Here is an 8,788-nt window from a genome sequence, read left to right as displayed (position 1 = left end):
CTCTCGCTCTCTTCACTTCCTGCTCGGCTGGCGACTAGACTCCTTTCCTGGTTGTACAGAGGGCTGACGGTGATCTGTAAGTTTTTTCCCCTTTTAATAAATAATACCCCATTAATCATAATTCCAAACTGCTGTGGCATCGTTTGTGACTTACGTCTACACAGGGATATGAGGCAAGTACACTACTAAACCACCATTTCTCAGAAATATATCAGCCAGACTGAATCCCTTGCTCATAAGACTTTATTTACTGCTGTTATCCCTGTAAAGGGCTATCTTCAAATATAGCCACTTTAGGGGTAGGGCTTCAACATAGAGATGATTTAATGATTTTCAGTGTTAATGGACTATAATCACATAGTTTATAAGAACATAATTCTAGACTCAGTGTTGCTTTGTGATACTTGTTAAAAGTGAGATCAATAGTGTTAGAAGGATCCTTCTTTTTGCTTTTCATGGTTGTTTTTTTCCAACTTTATACAACACAGACCTCTCTCAGCTGTATCAAATTACACTGAGATGAAACACCTCCTCACAAATGTAAAATACTGTGGGCATTATCATAGAGACAATTAGATATCAGACATTTGGCCACAAGCTTTCTTCCACAAGGTAACCTAAGTCTGCTAATAAATTTAATGTTTCTTCCAAATATATCAATTTCTCTTAATGATTAATTCAGGAATTGGTTAAATAGGAGTATTTGTCTTCTGTTATGATATTCTGGATTTAGTTGTATATTTAGAGTACAGCAGCAGAAGCAATAACAAATTTCTTTTGGCAATATCCAGGATATGGAAGAGGCAAGAATTTGAAGAATATACACATTTTTTGAGGAACTCAAAAAAGGGGAGAGAGTGTAGAAAATGATAGCTTATAACAAGGATTCATATTTTGTCTTTTTTATAGTATAAATGTTCAGAAATTGAAGTACTATGGGAAATATCAAGCTGTTACTAAGCTTTATTCAGTCAGCACTTTCAGCATTCTCTGTAATGAGAAATTTCATTCATCCTGTCTTAATACCTATTTTTAGTTCTAAGGTTTGGCGGAAAATTATTTTTAATTCCTATAAGATAAAGACAACTGTGAAAGGATAAAAATCATTCAGTATTTCAATGTCCCTAACCCTTTCTATGCATATGATATTAAACAAGGTGCTTCTAAGTGGAAGAGTTACCAGGAATGAAAAGTTGTCTGATAAACCTCAGTAATTAAGAAAGTGAATAATTGAATTGATTGGATGATAAACTAATTTTTCAAGTCACATACTTCCAAACTATTTGTTTTCAAGTAATTTGAAGGCTGACCTAATTGAATTAATAACTGGCTCATCATTGAGGATACTTTATGATGGTATTTTAGTTTTTAGCATAAGACCTGAAATGGAGTCATTTCTTTTAAAGAAACTCTTTGCTTATTTACTTTTATAAATAAATAAGGGTTCTTGATTCTTACATTTATAAAGGCAATACAAATTTAATCTTTTAAAAATATCAGATGTACGGGCCAGAGATTACATTTTTTTTTTGGTTTTTCGAGACAGGGTTTCTCTGTAGCTTTGGTGCCCATCCTGGAACTAGCTCTTGTAGACCAGGCTGGTCTCGAATTCCCAGAGATCTGCCTGCCTCTGCCTCCTGAGTGCTGGGATTAAAGGCATATGCCACCACTGCCTGGCCCCAGAGATTACATTTTATATGCAAGGCCCTGAATTCCATCCCTAGTACTGTCAAAAAATAATAATATTAGGCTCAGTTTTAGTCCTTCTCATTAACTATTTAATGTATGCACAGCTTTGACATCCATTTTGAAGACTGAGAGTAATCATGGAGAAGGGTTCTGGCCTCTGTACTCTTCTGGTATTTCCTTCCTTCCTTCCTTCCTTCCTTCCTTCCTTCCTTCCTTCCTTCCTTCTTCCTTCTTTATTTTCTTCCTCCCTCCCTCTCTTCCTCTCTTTCTTCCATCTATCTGTCTGTCTTCCTTCCTTTCCTCCTCCTTCCCCTCATTCTTCACTGCAAGACAGAAATGTAAAACCCAGATGCAACATTCTACTACCTCTGAACCACAGACAGGCTACCAATCTAATCACCAATTATAAAAATAAGTGTCAGGGAGTTGTTTTATGACATTCTCCAGACAAAGTATTGTCATCACACTTTGAAATAATAACTCTTGACAAACTGCTTTTAGTACAAGGCTGTAGCTTTGTACTAAATATATAGTATCTATTTGCTATATTATAGTCAGGAAACTCTAGGACCCCAGTGAAAATTTAGTAAGGTATATATTTTTCTTGATGTGTTCTCAGTGTCTGACAGTTTTAGCACCCTTAATTATTCATTTTCTAGAACAATTGTTAACCAATTACCCATTAATACATTTTATTTACTCAGTTTGAGAACAGGCAGAATTTCCCAATACCAACTGATGCTTCTTGGATTTTTTTTCTTCTAATAGATGAGAGTTCATCAATATAACTATTATATGAACTGTACTTGTTATCAGCCTTATCACTACTAGTGTCAGAACAATAACAGTGGGAATTCCTTAGTTTTTAATTTTGAACAGAGCTTGAAATCAAAGAAAATTCAAGAGTTAACTTGATACAGAACTACATTGTTTGAGTTTTAAATGACCCTGAGAAAATGGATAAGGGAAAAAAATCATACCACATTTGAATCCTGAAAATAAACAGCCTCATCATACACCAGGGCCTAACATATATACAAGTATGATTTAGAATTGCAAATGGGTCGAGGAAAGAAATAATTCTGTCTGCTTTTATAAGATTTTGTTTTGCATTTGGATAATGTATTTTTCCTATTATAGACTATAATGGATTCTGAACCTCAAGCAAACCATGGACAACAGTCATATTATTTCATCTTGTGATTGTGGAATAGAATTCCATTTGAAAACTCTCTCTTTTAGAATCATGTAAATGGAATCTAATGAACTTCATTAATTAAAAGAAAAGAAATAGCATTCGTTAAAGCAAAAACTTTTATGCCAAAAACAGATACATATTAGTTAATGATAGGGTTGTATTCTAATAAATGTGTTGTTTGCTATTCCATCTTTGTGTGAGCATTCTGAACTACAAGGGCTATGGCATCATAATCTTATGGAATCACTGTCACACATGCAGCTCTGTGTTGACCAAAATGTCATGAGGCATGTAATTGTGTATATTTAATCCCTAAAGTACATAACCTTATATAGTGTAGTTCAGATTCCAACGTCCTTGGGTTTTCTAGTCATAAAAGAAGTCAGGTCCTGTCAGATTAAATGAACACGTCTTGTGATGCTATATGGTTTTAACTAGGCACCTGAGAGAATGAACAGTGATCAATAACCATCTTCTTTGTGTTTATCTCCCATGTGCTGATTCTTGTTTTTATACTGAAACTAAATGAAGATTATATTATTATAATCTGTTGTTATGTCTGTGTTTGAAGTTTTTCAGCATAACCTTAATTTGACTATAAATGATATGCTTCCTTCTTTGTCTATACAGAAAATCAAAACAGGAACAAATGGGGACAAAGCTGGGGATATAATCCAGATATAAATCTGTTAGTTAGGGCAAGTCATGCTAGGACTACGGGCATAGATTTGGAGCTTTATTATGTGTGTGTATGTGGTGCTAGGGATGGAACTCCATTCCTTGAGCTTGCTAGGGAAGAGTTTGCTACAGTGCAATACTCTCAGCTCTGAGTTTAAAACTTCATTATGATTTACAAAGGATTTCCTATTTTTATTCCCTTCCCCCAGTTTATCCACGCTGCTTATATTTCTATGAAAACCCTAGAAAGGAGCCCTTGATTTCTATCTTAGCTACTTTTCTATAGCTACTATTCTATTCCCTTGAAGAGACACCTTGATCAAGGCAACTTATAAAGAAAGGGATTTAACTGCAAGATATGATCAGTGTTTCAGAGGGTGAGTCCATGACCACCATGGCAGGGAGCATGGTAGCAGGAAGGCAGACATGATGCTGGAGCTTACATGTTGAGACAATAACGAGAGAGAGAGAGAGAGAGAGAGAGAGAGAGAGAGAGAGAGAGAGAGAAACCTCAAGGCCCAGTCCCAGTGACAAACCTCCTCCAACAAGGCCAACCTCCTTCAACAAAGTTGAACCTCCTAATCCTTCCCAGACACCTTTCCAAACAGTTTCACAAACTGGAGATCATTATTCAAATACATAAATAAGCCTATGAGGAATATTTTTATTCAAACAACCACTATCTCCTTTAAAAAATGTTTTCATAGATAAGCCATATACAAAGACATAGTGGAACAAAGTATGTATTTCTGTAATTAAATCTTTACATGGGTGAATGTAGCAGCTTATGGTTAATATGGGAACCCGGCATCTGTCATTGTGCTTTGGTTACTCAATTTTATCTGTCTTATGGATCCCCTGTGCTATAGAATTGAAGATCATCTCTAGTATACATTTCATGAGTAGCCAAGTATAGGGAGAAAGTCTTTGCTGTAATGAAAGAACAGCATGTGCTCAGTGTGGATTTGTGGATACTCAGTGAGTATGCACCGGGCAATGAGGAGTGAGGACTCTTCCACATTGGCTTTCTAAACAGAAGCCACAGCTAGTTATTATAGACCTAGGCAAAGCTATTGAGTACTTTTCTAAGAGCATATGAGGATCTTGCTGAGAAAATCTATACCAGTTCCCTTGGTCGCAGTATGAAAACCCACCCATACTTCCTTCAGTGCCTTCAGAGCCATAACTGGAATCATGCCACAGTAATTATGGTGGGGAACGAAGGAAAATACTGACCAGAGAAAAGCACTTAAACTGATAGAATGATATTTTTTCTCAATTGTATTATTAAAACTCTTAAGACATGCTGGGCAGTGGTGGCACATGCCTTTAATCCCAGCACTAGGGAGACAGAGGCAGACAGATCTCTATGAGTTCGAGGTCAGCCTGGTTTACAAAATGAGTAGTCAGGGCTGTTACACAGAGAAGCTCTGTCTCGAAAACACACACACACACACACACACACACACACACACACACACACACACATAAAAAGCCACTTCTGAGACATATGATGTTGAATTGTGAAGGTTCTAAACCTTTTGCTAAATATTTCTCTTACCATCAATTTCACTTTATCCAGAAACTACATCTACAAAGTCCAAGATGACCGGACTGTATGTAATACATGAAGCTGATGGAAGTGGCTGATCAAAAGGACTAGTCTATTAGACTCAGTGAGAACAAATACAAGAAATAGCCTAAAGGAGTCCAAGGGTGGGAAGATAGAGATTAGAATAGTGGAGTGAATTTATTGTGTTTACTTCTCTCTCAACTCATCTAATGGCAAGACATGGGGAACATGTATCTGTACTCCTTTTCTTAAGGCAATGAGAAACTCATGAGCAGAGGGAATTTCAAAATCTGTCAAAACACCAGACAGGGTGGCATATAACTCTAATTTAGCACATTGTTGGTTGACACTATGAGATTCAGGACAGCTTGGACAACATAGTGAGACTCTATCTCAGAAGTGAAACAAAACAGACAACAGACACACAACAAATTAAGCATGTTATCTTCTTCAAGTTACCAATGGTGGTGGGAGATCATACCATTAAATTAATCTTCCCCAATCTTGTGTTTTAAGACAAAGACCCAAGCTAACTTTGAGCTTATATTTTTCTGCCTCAGCCTCCAAACTGCTAAAATTATGGCCCTGAACCACTACAGTGAGCTTCTCTCTTTGAGAATAATAAAATTTCTGAATGCTGGAGGCCAATGGAAAGCATTTATCCAGTATAGACAATGTAGGTACAATAATGTAAAATGGGTGGGAGAATCAGAGTAACGATAAATCCTACCAATGTAAGGATTGTGAAGGTAAATTATTTATCTTAGTGTTCTTAACTGCAGTAAAGCACACTTCAAGTTCTCCATGATCAAAATTGGAGGGAAGATTGCCATGTTGGAATTTTGTTGGAACATGTTTTTGGAATCCATTCTTATGGGGAAATTAAATGAACAGGATTAGGCAGAGGAAGCACAGGTAGATGAGCAGTGTTGTGATTTTGACAAGAGTATGTACCCTTTATACTCCTGTACAAACTGATCTCTGGCTATAAGCTACCCTGCATTTGGAATGGGACATGACCTTGGGCAAGGCAGTTTTCTCTATAGTCTGACTCAGATGGTAGAAACAGAGTTTCTTGAAGAAAAGGGATTTTGGGTCCCTTAGAAAAAAATTCTTATGACATCTCTATAAACATATATTGTAAAGTTTTCTCTAAATTACTCTCTAAGTGATTTGGAACCACTTCTCACATTGACCATAGTGACAAATTTTATCAATGAAGATTACCAGGCAGAAGTTTAGAGTTGACGATGATTCTGGAGTTCCCAAGTGTCACTGTGACCTACTGATCTACATGGTGGCAATATGTCAAACAATTAATAGAGTTTTTAGGGCGAGATCTTGATTATTTCTCTAGATTTGCAATTACAGCTGGGAAAGATGTGTTCAGAATCTGGCAGTATCCCTCTGGCCTCCAGATTCACACCATGAACAATATAATAGGTATCAAAAACTCTGGAACATCCATTACCTACCTTGATAATAAGTCAAAAGCACTGATGCTTTTTAAAGGCCACTCCAAACACTGTTGTTGTCATTAAAACTTGAGAAGGATCTTTTCTCTCATCTCCATTTAATTTGCTTCTGCAACAGACTTCTGAATTTTGGAGACCAACTACAGATGATCACAGAGCTAATTATATGTTGACCTGTACTTCAACATCTGTACCATATGAGATCCTCTTTAAAACCAAGTCAATATAGCTGTGAGCCCTCATGGTCACTCGAGGCTTCTTCTGACTTCTGTGTGATGTTGCCTTCCTAATTTTACTCTATAACATGGCAAAGGTTCCCCGTCTTGTCTAAGCTGGAGCTATCTTTGGTTTAACCTGAAACTTATGTCCCCCTTTACTATCCCTGATGTGGGAATGATTTCTTATTAATAAAGAAACTGCCTAGGCCCATTTCATAGGCCAACCCTTAGGTAGGCGGAGAAAACAGAACAGGATGCTGGGAGAAAGAAGCTGAGTCAGGGAGTCGCCATGGTTCTCCCACGCCAGACAGACGCAGGTTAAGATCATTCCTGGTAAGCCAGCTTGTGGACTACACAGAATAATAGAAATGGGTTAGATCAATATGTAAGAGCTAGCCAATAAGAGGCTGAAACTAATGGGTCAGGCAGTGTTTAAAAGAATACAGTTTCCGTGTAATTATTTCAGGGCATAAGCTAAGCTAGCCATGTGGGCGGCCGGGCGCCTGGGACTCAGCCCCGCCGCTCTTATTTCAACATATCCCCATCATGGAAACTCCTGTGGGAAGCTACGTGCTCCTGTTCTAGAAAATCAGAGTCAAAATGTGCCAGCTCACTGCATGTTGTTGGTTTCTGTTAAACTGCTTGCTTGCTCAACTTTACCCTGTAACTTACAACTAGGGCATAGTTTGTCTGTGTTATTTGCCTTTAAAAGCTCCGTATAGGCCAGGTGGTGATGGCATGCCTTTAATCACAGAGCTCAGGAGACAGAGGCAGGTAGATGTCTGTGAGATTAAAGCCAGCCTGATCCACAGAAAGAGTTCCAGGGCATCCAGAGTTACACAGAGAAACCCTGTTTCAAACAAAACAAAGCAAAAACAAACATTTGAGGTTGCTCTGTGAGAAGTGTTTCTCTCTGGATAGTCAACAGCCAGCTTAATACAGACTCTCAAGTCAGACTTTGGCCATGCTGAGGAATCTCTGGGTCTCTACCCTGCAACAACTCTTCGGTCTTACCAGCATTTTTATGACTCAGTTTTATATGGAATCTTTGTTCTGTTTGAAACCTCTAGGGAAGTGTTGTAAGTTGAATTCCTCTGGTGTGGATTAAAATGGAGATTAGCATGCAGAATACTTATTAAACGTAGAGAAGTCAGGAAGCATAATTGAGCTGATGAAGAAGTCAGACTGCAATACAGAATCAGCCAAAGGCTCAGTCAACCCCACATGGGGTCTAAAGGTAGAATGACTTTTCAGACATTTCCTAAAATGTGGTGAGTAATGCAGGACTTTCCACTACTGTGCTGACAAGTTATTTAATAAGGTTAGGTAAGAGATCTCTGTACCTGAAGCAGTTCCTGAGGGACTCAAAATAGGGACTCTGCTAGAGCCCTGAGCATCTGGGGAAAGAAGTTCTTTATTTTTTTAAATGAAATCTGGATTATGTACAAATCATAAGACCTGTTAAGGAAAGAAGTATGTTATAGAGAATAAGATGGGAAAGTTGGTAAGAATGTTCCATCCTAGGCAGCTCTTTGTGAGGAGCCTCTCCACTGCCAATCTGATGTCAGTTGGTATTTTACCAACTCAGATGATCAGATCTTTGTGTTTCTCAGCTGTACAATCTCAGATCTTGTCAGAGAATATATAGAACTGTTTATATTATACTCACACATGGCACAAATTTACTGTAAGCTATGTGACTGCATTAAGTATTCTTTATTTTCTAAATTATTTCAGAGGAAAAGCTTCCAAAACAACTCCTTTAAGGTTACTATGAACATATTTGCTTGTCTCAAAACTCTCTGTCTGTTCAACTTTGTAGGGGAAGAAATGAGAGTAAGTGAGAGAAGAGAGAAAGAGGGAGAGAAAGTGATGGAGGAAGGTCATTGGTTAATTAAATAAAGAAGCTGCTTGCCCTGATAGGTTAAAACATAGGTGGGAGGAGTAAACAGAACAG

Source organism: Microtus ochrogaster, linkage group LG3 (genome assembly GCF_000317375.1).
Source record: "Microtus ochrogaster isolate Prairie Vole_2 linkage group LG3, MicOch1.0, whole genome shotgun sequence".
NCBI classification, from domain to species: Eukaryota; Metazoa; Chordata; class Mammalia; order Rodentia; family Cricetidae; genus Microtus; species Microtus ochrogaster.
Note: the sequence above shows the minus strand (reverse complement) of the source record.